General features: G+C 38.5%; 1 protein-coding gene across 17 annotated transcripts in view; it reads right to left on the reverse strand.

The window, feature by feature from the left end:
* LOC116799594 (poly(rC)-binding protein 3-like) overlaps positions 1-12904 on the reverse strand; it is a 497681-nt gene that overhangs the window by 382671 nt on the left and 102106 nt on the right. For all 17 annotated transcript variants that reach the window (XM_032712987.1, XM_032712998.1, XM_032712951.1 and 14 more), the window contains exon 2: positions 11557-11694. The gene's annotated coding sequence lies outside the window, so the exon portion shown is untranslated. The remainder of the gene's footprint in view (positions 1-11556; positions 11695-12904) is intronic.

Below are 12904 nucleotides of genomic sequence, written 5' to 3' on the forward strand. Positions count from 1 at the left end.
TTATCTATCTCTTCTTTCTGTGTCAGAGCAGCTCTGAACAAATGCTGTCTGCAAAGGGAGGAACGTTTCCCCTTTACCCAGCCAAGTGGAAAGTGTTTCCCAGCCTGAACTGCCCTCCAGCCCTGAAGGACTAATATTTCTTGGATTAAGTCATTCCTCTAGATGATGCCACTTTGGGCAGGGGAAGAGTGGTAGGCTAGACAAATTTTTAAGTACAAGTAGACTCAGTAGCTCTTATGATCCCACTGACCACCTGTATGTGTGTTGGAGAAGTCACTTTTTGATAGCCTTGTACTAGCTTTGAGCGTGTTTCCTGATATACTACTTGCAAGGCTTGCAGACAGCTGCGAAGCATTTCCAAACAGACTGTTACAAATAATTCTGAATAACTGTCATTCAGCAAGACTTTACAGACATTGTTACTCCCTCAGGAAAAAGATCGACTGAGAACACTAAATCAATACAAGTCCAAGCTTATTCTTGGCTTCAGTGTGAGATTCAAACCTGGGCTTCAAGCATTTTGAACACCTTTATATTTCCTTCAAGGCCTGTGTAGCACTGACCAACCTTGAAAATTCTTAATCTGCTCTAGGTCCTCGATAATATTACTTGAATATTATCTAGTGGGCTATATAGCAAAAAGCATATTTTTACTAAAAACATTAAAAAGAAGGTTTTACACTGAGGTCTTCCATCTGCCTTCCTATTCCTTGACAGCAGCCAAGTCCCTCTGTCCTGTCTGAAATCTAACAACTTTAAGTTGTTAGATGTCAGAAAAAATACTCCCAGACTTTGTCTGAGAGACTCCTGCTTTGCCAACATTCAAGTCTTGGAGGGAGTTGCAAGACTCAGAGCAGAATCAGTCCTCCATATTTACTGTTTCAGAAACATATTGAAAATAAATCAATTTTGTACAAGTAGGTCTGTAGCAGGTCTTAGTTTTTATCTTTGGTATTTGACATCATACATTAAGAACTGAGAAGCAGTAACATTGTATTCTAGCATGTTCCCATTATAAACAGAAGTACATGCACTCATAGAAAGTAACAGGAATTACCCCTATAAACCAGGAGCTAATCTGTCAGTCAAAACAAGTAGGATTATTCTGATGAAGTACAAAAATTATCATAAAAGCAAGTCACCTTAGGCTTCAATGGTTCTCAGAGATTTAGGGTGCAATTCCTTTAATCCAAAATTGGATGCCTAAAATAGGTCAGATTAATCTCAACCAAGATCTACCTGTTTCTCTCTAGTGACTATACAGACAGCCCAAGGTGGCTAGTTCTGACACAAGTATACAGAAAAAGGAGAGATTCATCTTATTCAAGTCTACAAGCTACCAGTAAGGTCTCTCTCCATAGGAGAGCCAAGATTTATCAATGAATGTTTTTACATTAGGAAGCATCAATTCTGTAGAAACTGGTGGAAAAGTGATTTGAAATGCAGAGTGATTACAGCTTTACGCATCCTAGAACAAAAACAATTTAAAAAATGGAGAAAGTAGACTAAACACCTAATTGAAAGGACCAAACAACAAAACCTACCTTTCCCACCTCACTTATCTGAAAAGACATAAAAAGGCCTTAGTTTGTCAACTCTCACAAAAATAAAACCTGAGGAAATCTCACAGCAACAAAGAAGTGAAACAATTTAAGCTAAAGGACAACATCAGCAGTAAAATAACAACAACAACGAAGCAAAACAAAACAAAACAAAACTAACCAAAATAAACTGGCTTTGAACATGCCTTAATGAAAAAATTAGTTTTCAATTTTCACAGGAGCTCAACTGGGGAACAGCCAGCCTATAACAGGGCAAAGAGCCAAACTGAAGATAGACTATAACAACCTTCTCAGAGATTTATATACTACAGCAGCTGTGATGGAAAGAGGAAAGACAGGATTACTCAGCAAGTCGCTTCCAATCCTATGCTCCTAATTTCAGTTTCTACTAAATAGCAGAGGTCAAGCTGATCAAAGAGCAAAACAGCACCAGTGTTCAGGTAATACAACTTCAAATCTCTCCTCTTCTTTCCCCATCTCACCAGCATCAGAACTCCCTCTGCCTTCATCTGACCCTAAGCCTCTAGTACCAGATAGAATAAGCAGGCCTATTGTTTTCTTCAATTAAATCATCTCTGTCCTGATAGTGAAAATTTAAAAAGACAGCTTGCAATCCCTCTTCCTTCATTACCACTGAGAGAATAGAATACTCTACATCTACATGATAGAAAATAACTTTAATTCACCCCAGCAGCACCTTTATTCATGCACTGTATAATATTGCATTTCAAACTTGAAGGATAACCCAGACAAACAACACCAATGAAACACTTCCTTTAGGAAACTATATATTATTATACATACTTTTGGTAACTAACCATTAGAAGACATGCAGAAGACACACCCTATGTTCATTTGCAACTCAGGTTTATCTCACCAGAAGAGTTTCCTTGTCTTACTCCAGCAGAGCTCCACAGCATAAATGAGCCCTAATGCTGGCTGGTAGGCACCAGATAAGAACTTACTGTAATGAGAAGAGACATTTAACCTGGGCCATAAAGGAAGGTTCTTGTTCTCTTTGGGTGGATAATTGAATATCAGAATAAAGAAAGTAAAAAAGCAGCACCTGTGAAGGTGGTACTGACATTCAGAAAAATCCGTAGAAAATTTCAAGGCAAGACTGGGTACTTTATGAGAGTATATGTTACCTAAGTAAAATATAAATATAAACCAGCTGCAGTCTCTGCACTGAGGTGTGGACTACTGTAAGAGTGGAAATACTTACAAAAATATTTTAGAAAGAAAAAAAATGGATGAACATTCATATAGCAACATTTTTTTGAAAAACCACAAAACTCAAACCAACTACCCTATCTGAAGAATGAACAGCACCCAGAAGCATGCCTAATTTTCAGAACCAGTGTGGTTAACTCAGGAGAGAGATGCCACGCCAGTCCTCTTCCTGTTGGTACTCCCAGTTGCGCTGCTTTACACTACATTCAAAAGAGAAGAGGCAGGGACTTGAGGTACCTGAGGCTGCAGAAACCCACACATTAGGGAGATGCATATGCAAGAGTTGCTGGTAACAGTTGGTAGAAGATGTCCTGTGTGGCAAAATGCAGTAAATACCTCAGTACTCTCTGGCAGGGAAGAAGGGAATATGATGGGACCAGGGAAATGTGGATGGCTGTTGATAGGGGCAGGGAAGTTTTGTGTAGTGTGTGGCGTTAAGGTGGTGGATACTCTAAGGGGATGTGTTTATGTAGTGTAGCTAAAGACCATTAGGAGTCCTATTTAGGCTTGATTAAAGGAAAATTTCTTCAGGCAATTACTGATGGAAAAAGTCATTATCAAGGGAGTAGGAAGTAACTTGGGACAGCAATCATATCCTCTATTTTTGGTGAACCCAGATTGATTTTGATGACCAAAGTCACATTATTTTTAGTTAAACTCTATGCCAGGAAAACCACAATGATTTCACATTTGTTGTAGCTTTGACTTAGTGCCCCTGTGAGAAGATGGTGGAGGACAATTTGTGTGAGTTGTAATTTCAGGGAGAGTGTATTTGGATAACTAACCTTTCACCTGACTAACCACTAAGAGACTCGAGGGGGCAAGTCACTGAACCTAGGCAACTTACTGAAAAAGAAAAGAAAAATAGGAGACAAAGCTGAGTGGCTTTATATGACCCACTCACAGCTTGAAACTAGTCCAGAGCTCAAAGAAGACTGTACTGACATCAAGGGAACCTCATTATAAAGGAAGAACATGGTGTTATAAATAGGAAAGGATAAGTAAAACATCCCCTCCAAAATGCTGCTGACCCTGGTGAGAAGGTATATAGTGACTATATAGGTTATTTCTGAACAAATGATTTTTCAAAATTGCACATTTAATGTTTTCTGTGATGCTAAAAAGAATCATTGCTGCTCTTAGCCAAGCTCTTCCCTGCTAATTGCAATACAGCTGTTATTAGCCAATTCCCCTGGCCTCTCCAGCTTCCACAGTAATTTGAAACCCTGATAATATTTTTCATTTTTGTTTTTTTCTGTAGAAAAAACCAAAAGCATTTACTTTCTGACAGCATGACACAGGCTACAGACAGCCTGACGCCAAAGCTTTCTGCAGATCAATACGTTTAATGCATTTGAAGTCAGTAAAATCTCCCAGGTTATTCCAGGCTTGTTTGAGGAAAAAACAAAAGGCTAGGGAACTGTGTAGATATGGATTTAATATTCAATTTTTTACTTAATTAACAGAAATCCATTTAAGTTACTTTGGGTTCCAATTTAGAGCATTTTTCTCAAAAACTTCTTGGTAAGCATGGAGAAAAATTTAATGCAGTAAGTGGAGTCAGATACACTGAAACACAGGTTGGTGTGAGGTTTGGTTTTTTGTATACAGACAAAACAGTGAATAAATCCCAAAGATTGCAAGAACAAATACATTATCAGTCCCACCACACCAATTTTCTTTCTTCCCATCTCCCAAATAACTTTTTTTCACTTGAATATTGCTTTAGTCACTCTGCTCTTTCCTACAGGCTTTCCTCATTTACTTAAGATACTTCTCATTTTCCTTAATCTTCAATTTTTATTGCTCCAAAGCATCTTTTCTGCCTATATATAAAGTTTACTGACTCTTAAATACAACGACCAGAGGCAATCACACAAATGAGGAAACCAGTCATTCTACTCTCAAGCCCACCAGAATTGTTTTTCTTCCATTCAGCCTCATAAATTCCCCAGGGATTCCCATTTACCATACCTACTTTCTACCTCCCACTCCACAAAAATGTGTAACAAGATAAAAGAAATAAGCCTCGCTAAAAAAACTACCATACTTTCTAGTCTCAATTCATCTCTCAAACCCATCAAAAACCATTATCATATAGCTAAAACATGATTACAGCCTATCCTGTAAAACTTTATAATACCATAGAGCAATTTGCTGTCAATTTTTAAAAGATACTACATATGGTACACCAAGTTCACTATATGTCATGCAAAGTAGAAGCATTTTTGTTGCTTATAATTGGAAGTGCGGCTTAATAAACTTCAGTTCTATGTACAACATTGGGCTGCCAAAATATATAATATCACAGTGAATCATTTTCCACCTTAACATAATATTAACTATGATGCTTAAACACACACTGCTTTAGATGCAAATATTAATAATTTCATTCTAATATTTCAAAAAGAATGAATGCAATTATTTCATCAAAGTAGATGCAGCGGCAGGTAAGCAAGAAGAGGTAACTGTTAGTAGTTTGTGGAAAATAAATTTAGTCTTTCAGTCAGTATGGAATTGGTGGTTAGAAAGAATAATGTTGCCTTTCTTTTACATCAGAAGGTGTGTGATGAAGTTCCAGAACCCTCATGCTTCTTTTCTGAATACTGACAGTCCAGATTAACCCAATAATATTTGCAATAATTTTTATAGGGTTTTTATTGAAAATCTAGAAAGTGATATTCAAGGTACATCATACAATTGTTAAAGTTAACATCGCTTATTTCTCTCTCTGAGTGTATCCTTTCTGCTAAAAAGCTTCATCCTGGTGTATTGTAGTGCTACAAGAAAGTAGGGTCCCTGCCATGAATTCCAGAACAGTCTGACTACAGCAGCTCTTGGGAATGGCATTTTTTTCAGAAAACATGCATTTTAGAAAACAAGCACCATTTCCTCCATTGTGTCTCCTCTTTCTTGTGATCTAGAGAAAGCAGATTTTCCCCATGTTTTCTGAAGAAACAGCTGTAATGTCACATAACAGCTCCATGCTAAAAAAAGGCAAAAAGATGTACAATGAGACTAAAAAGGACCTTTTTTACCTCAACAGAACTCCAATCTGAGCAGCAAAGTTTGTTTTGAACTAGCATTCTCGGGGATCTCAACCATAATTTTTGCATCCTACACTACAGACCTCAAACTTTGCACATAGCTTCTCAGTCCATGAAAATATCTGTTCTACCTCTTAAGTTTAAATATGGCATATGTAACACTGTAGCATCTAGAAAATCCAAAAAACATGGCTATAAACTCTTCAGAAGGAATAGGCAAAGAAGTAGAGGTGGTGGAGTAGCCCTGTATAATAGGGAGTGTCTAGAGCTTAATGATGGTGACTATAGGGCTGAATGTTTATGGGTAAGAATCAGTAGAAGGCCAACAGGGCTGATATCCTGGGGAGATTCTGCTATAGGCCACCCAACCAAGATGAAGAGGCTGATGAAATATTCTCCCAGCTGCTTATAGACTATAGCAGAGAAGATTTACATTGGATATTAGGAAACATTTTTTTACTGAAAGCATTGGCATAGATTGCCCAGGGAAGTGGTTGAGTCACCATCCCTGGAGGTATGTAAAAGACATATAGGTGTGGCACTGAGGGATATGATATAGTGGTGGACTTGGCAGTATTGGGTTAATGGTTGGACTCAATGATCTTAAAGGTCTTTTCCAACATTAATGATTTTGTGATTCTAATACTGAGTCAGACAGACAATAGAAAAAATACTCTGCCTACAAATTTTGTACTCTTTTATACACTAGTAGTATATGCAAAGACTCCAGTATAGTCCATTGGCATATGAACCAGAGGCCGAATTCCTTTCTGCTGTGTGTTCCCTTGGCAGAGGGTGCTCTGCCCCCATCAATGTAAAGAAGTAAGAACCTCATGTTGAGGTGGAACTTCTTGTGATTTAGCTTATGTCCATTGCTCCTTGTCCTTTTGCTGGGCAACACTGAAAAGAGTCTGGCATCTGCTTTTGAGATATTTATTGATAAGATCTTTTCTCAGTCTTCTCTAGACTAATCAGGCCCAGCTACTGCAGTCTCTTCTCATAAGAGAGATGCTCCAGACCCCTAATCATCTTTGTAGCCCTCCACTGGACCCTCTCCAGTAGCTCCTTTTCTTTTTTGTCCTGAGTAGCTCAGAACTGGACACAGTACTCCAGATGTGGCCTCACTAGGGCCGAGTAGAGGGGGAGGATCACCTCCCTCAACATGCTGGCCTCACTCTTCCTGATGCACCCCAGAATACCATTGACTTTCCTGACCACAAGGGCACACTGCCAGCTCATAGTCAACTTGTTATCCCAGATTTCCAGGTCCTTCTCTGCAGAGCTGCTCCTTACTAGGTCAGCCCCCAAGCTGTACTGGTACTTGGAGTTATTCCTCCCCAGGGACAGGACCCTGCACTTGCCTTGGTTGAATCTCATTAGATTTCTCTCTGCCCAATTGTCCAGCCTATCAAGGTCCCACTGAATGGCAGCACAGCCTTCAGGTAGATTAGCCACTCCCCCCAGTATTGTATCATCAGCATAAGATGGTAAAACACAGTACTTGTGTAGGCCTAGATTTGTTGCATATATTTAATTATTATTCTGAAGAAGAGATAATAACCAACCACTAATTAAATCAGTGAGATCTAAAGAAAGCTGTTATGAAATTTTGAGTGACCTCTGATTCAAATGGGGTCTGTGATGGCAGGGAAAATGCCAGGCTGCCAATTAAAGGTCTGGTGATTGAGTAGATTAGCAGGAACTTCTCACGTTGATTGCTAGATCTTAAACTAGCTATTATAACTCCAGGAAAAATTACAAGTTTCATGTGAACAAGTCTTTCCCTAAAACAAACACACACTTGCTCAAAAAGCAGCAATATCAGCCTCAAAAAATATTAAGAAAGGCACTACTCGAGTTATGACTTCTTATAACTTCTTGGAACAGCATTTTCTTACTGGTTACCTACCTTAAGACAAACAAAAAAGGAGAGAAACAACAACAAAAAAGAAACAATAGCTGAAAAATATTAGGGCAATGAAAAACTTGCTCACAGACAGAGATATACTAAACTTTTCTACATAACTATTTCTCAAGAAAATTTATTTTTATGCTTTTTATTCAGCTACAATTCTGTAAAGATATCTCAGAAGTTTCTACTGTAATTGCTGCAGAGGATTAAAAGAAACGGCCCCAGTATTTTCAGTGAGACAAAGAATATGAAGAATCACAATAATATTATTGAAGAGTAAGGAGAATGTAAATTACAATACCTTCAACAGAGCATAATGAAATTTTGTTAAACATTGCTGTGAAGTGTATCTACTAGTCATGTTTAGGTTAAAACAGTGAAGACGACAACATATTTTTTCTGCTTAGGTTAACAGTTCTAGGTGAAGTTAACATGAGTATGAATTCAAACTCCTAACCAGAAATAAAACCCAAGCTATTTCATCCTGCAATATTCTGGAAAAGAACAACACTTCTTGTGCAAAATCACTTGAATAGAAGAATCTTAGTGCCATATGTTGGTAAGAGAATAAATCTTATTTCTTTAAGTGGGTTCTTAATCAAGGGGAATTTTGGAGCACATAAAAATTTACATGTCTAAATATGAAAACTTTCATCAGAAAACTGAGTTCTCACTCTTCCTTTGAAGTCCCACAAACAACTCCACCTCAGCAACAAGGTGTTCATCTCAAGTTCAGGAGCCCATGTGACAGTGAAACAACGCATAAGTTCCAAAACATCAGATCTGCTCAGGTTTGTTTTCTAGGGTGCAGATGGAAGAAGTAATATCCTGTATTACACGAGCATAACCTGGAACACTCACACTTGAGTGTGAGGGATCTCATTTCCAGGCTCTCCCCACCCTGAGGAAGCGTAGACACCCCATTTCCAGCAGAACTACAAGCTACTCTGGAAAACAGGAGTTGGAACTGTTCCACTAGGCAAACTACAGCCCTGCCAGAGCAAAGTTGCAAATTTCATGTAGCTGCAAGAAAACCTTTCAAGAGGATAGCACAGCCCAGTGGCTGGGCAACTTAGAAAGGGAGGGAAGAGCCATCAATTCATGCAAACAGTGAGGTCCCACATATCTGTCAGGCAGCTATGGTGACCACAAAGCCTGATGAGTCCTTTTAAAAGATCCTGCTATGGGGACCTACCTCTGGAGAAGAGCCTGCACGTCACAGCCTGTAGGCACTGGACTCTGCTCAGGCTTGGCTATGGGCTATTTCAAGGCTGTTTCTGCTGCGTTTGCATGTTTCCACCCAATTCTGGCATGCACTACAGAGGGAGATTGTGTGTCTCAGCCCCACGTCTTTATTGAGCCTTTCTGGGACTGGCTACTGAAGACACCTGTTTCAGCCCTAAATATGACAGCAGAGAAGAACAGAGGCTACATCCTGCCCTTTGTTCTTACAAGTAAAGCATTTCTGGCCCAACATTGTAAACACGTCACAATTCCCCCACCAACTGCAGTGGGAAGTGTATTGCATCTTCTATGCGTTGATTTAACTCTCCTCTGTATTTGCTTCTGAGAACAAAAGTGTTGTCCTTGAGATAAATTTCCTTATCATAATAATACAGACACTAAAAACAATGAAGGAAAGAAAAACACTAGGAAAAAAAAAGTGTATTACTTAGACAAAATAATAAACCATAAATCACTACAGTGACAGGATTAAATGCGAAACCTTTAATTATACATTTAATCATTTGCCACCCTCTTATTTTCCTTGCAGTAACATTCAAGAAGCATCAATAAGATTTTAATTTGAGGGTGATTTTACTTTATTTTATATGCGAATTGAAAATGCAATACACATAGAAATGGTTTTAAGAATAAAAATAATACTAACTTTAATCTTCAACTATGTCGACATCTTATTGAACACCTTTATTTCTCTCAGTCACAATGATCCTCATTTAATGATACCCCTGTGTCAAAACACATCAAGCCCATACCCTTTGCACAGATATTATATAAAATAAAGTAGAACCAAGGGCCAAATAAGTGGTGGCTTAGAAAGTACAATACTGTATTAAAATAAGAGAGTGTAATTCCACTGCTGAAGAAGACACCAAGGTATTTGTGAAGTATGGACAAACTTATAACCCCAGGTTGTATCTGCACCACTGCCTTTTCCACAGGGAGGCAAGAAGCAGCTGCTAGAACAGAAAAGTGTCTCCTCAGCATATGAACACCTTCTCCTATCGATTCTAGAGTCCAGCAACAGAGAGCAGAGCTGGTTGTTGATGTTGCTGTTGGGTTCAGAGTGGCCAAGGGAATTACCCAACTTCTGTAAAAATTCTGTACACTAAATTCATCTTCCAGCACACTCAGGGGAGTACTTACTGAAAATAAAAAAAAAAAAACCAAAACAAAAAAAAAAAAAGAAGCAAAAATAGCATAATTGCCCTTCTTCTAACTGCAGCATAAAGCAAAATCCAGACAGCTTTTGCATTCAGACAGATCCCCTCAAAGAATATGGAGTAGGAAAGAGCCAAAATATTGCTTATATGCTAAGAAAAAAGTATTTGATACTAAACACATGAAATAATAGCAATTGTAAAGGTACTATTGTCCTGTTAGGTATTTCTTTCCCTATCAGAGAGCAGTTGACAGGAAAGTGCTTGTCCTCTGGAGTACCTTTTGTTTTGTTTGCTTTATTGTGTTGAAGGCTTTGGCCAGCTGTCTTACAATTCCTAGTCAGGGTGGACTTTCACACAGCTAAAACTGTAACTCAGGTACTCTACATCTTCCTTTAAAAAAGAAGTGTCCACTGGGCCTGGGGTGCAGGGAAGATGGGTTTGCTGTGCTCATGCTTTTTGCCCCAGCAGAGCGGTCAGAAGCACACAGGGTCTTGCCAATGTTTAGGGTGCAGAAATGGGCAGGACCAAATACAGTGGGGAAACAACAGCCATCCCAATGGAGGAGGGCAACATTTTTATTATGTCTCTTGTAGAGGCACAAACCACTAGACAGAGGAATCTCAGGTAATCTTCAAGTTTTGTTTGGATTTTCTGCCATATTAATCATCTGTTTCAATTTGCATCAACTTTTTGAAAAATAAGTCATCCTTTGTACATGGGACTCTTGATTCTCTTGAATTGGCTTGTTGCTACTTGACAGAACCCTTGGCTCACTGCTGTGAACTGGAGGAAATTCTCCAGAACCTGCTGCAGTCTCTTCTTCTACCACCTTTTGGAATAGGCAAACCCAGAGAGAAAAGGGAATAATTTAATTAGGTTCTGACTATCACATAAAGCAACTACATGCTTGCTTCTCAGCTGGGTAATTTTTTCCATTGTGTTTTGTAAGCAAGAAAAAGTTGCCTAGGGAAAGCAGAGAACACAGGCCCACATCTGTAGGAATTTAAGTACAGTCAGCACTGGGAAAATGAGTTTCCTCTCTTGGATCTCTTTTTTAATCATGAGGAGTTTGGACTCATTCAGTAATAGTTAGATACTTCTGTTTCACCCACCCAATTTGAAAAAAGCCCTAACAGCACAGTGTGCATTAAAAAACCCTACTACACAGAACTGCCTATTTATTAAATCCCTGTTCAAGGCTTAACCTGAAAATATAGGAGGTGTCTGGCTCAGTGCTTCTGAATGCATGTGAGGCATCAGTCCTGGAAACATGAGACATTTTGATCATCTTGTTCTCAATAGTTACTGGATAAGAAATTTCTGAGCCAACGCTTAAAGCAGGCTCAGTCATTTTGTACCTGACAACAAATGACTGAGACGACAGGACATTTACTCACCCTGCCAGCAAGATGATATGCAGGTCTTTGGAGTTTTTCTGTCTTCCCCTTCTCTAGTCCAGTCATGCATCAGGTTCCTTAGAGATACAGGACAGCCAAGTGAATTTATGTTTCTTGCTCTGTGTGTAAGATGGTTACCTGTGACGGAGAGGACATAGAGACCAAATGTGGCATATGAAAGCACTGGAACAAACATTTCCAATCATATTGTAATTCAAGCAGTTCCTACCTCCTGCCTTCAATAGTAGACAATATGGAGGAGTAAAAACCTCAAGAGTTGGTTTACAAATAAGCAGCCTGGGGGGATTGTTGTTTAGTAAGGGCCAGAACCTTTTATGCTGACCTATTTAGTTGTAAAGAAATAATATGTGTGAGGACAGTTTTCAATGGTTTACTCAATTAATTCCATTAGTTAACAGAGTTTAAAAAAACCCAAACTTATTAACTCAACTTTGTTTTAACTTTGTTAACTAGTGGATAATACGTTAGGGTTTTGTTTGTCAATGTTAAATGTATTTACTTTTAGTTTCTATCCCACTGTTCGGATATTACAGCAATGGCCAAGATCCTTTCCGAAATATTCATTTAATCTCACCATTCTACATATAATCTCTTCCCTGTACCATCTCTAAACTATCTTTTCTACTTGTTTTTCACTCCAGAAAGTTTTCCTTAAAGATTATTTGCTTTTTTCTTTTTGGAATACATATAGACTTTTCCTCTTTAAGGACAAACTGGTCAGACCTAATATATTTCAAAATTGTGACCAATCATTTCTGTTTCCTTCTTTTGCTTCCAGTACCACCAAGTGAGCTGAGGGAGACCAGTTCAAAGTCAAGCTTGATAATCATCTATGGTACTTTTCTGTTCCATTTCCTTCAGAAATACTATGCATCTGGTAAAGAAGCAGAAGAGGAGAATTTGGAACACATGCACAGATGATACTCTCTGTGGCCACTGGGCTGTGATAGGTCAAGGAGAGAAAAGCAAACGTGCCAACTCCCAAACATGCTCCACTTAAGAATATTATAAAAAAACTGAAACGGGCAAATTGTCTAACTTTGTAGATCTCCCCTGAATAACTTTTCTGTTTTGCCAACTGAATAGCCAAAATAGGAATAATTCAGAAAAAAAAAAAGAAACCAAGAATAGATTATTATTTTAATTGTCTCACAAAGTCTCAAATACAAAGGACTTTCACTAGGGTTTACTTTGGAGGTAAAATTGGAAACTTCTCTTCAGAGAGTTTTCTATTAAAGGTCATGGGTATCAAAACCTATCGTCTCACTTTAGATCAGTTATAAACCTACTATAAATAAAGTCTTCTATATTGCACATTGTCATTGAT

Source organism: Chiroxiphia lanceolata, chromosome 1 (genome assembly GCF_009829145.1).
Source record: "Chiroxiphia lanceolata isolate bChiLan1 chromosome 1, bChiLan1.pri, whole genome shotgun sequence".
Classification (NCBI taxonomy): domain Eukaryota; kingdom Metazoa; phylum Chordata; class Aves; order Passeriformes; family Pipridae; genus Chiroxiphia; species Chiroxiphia lanceolata.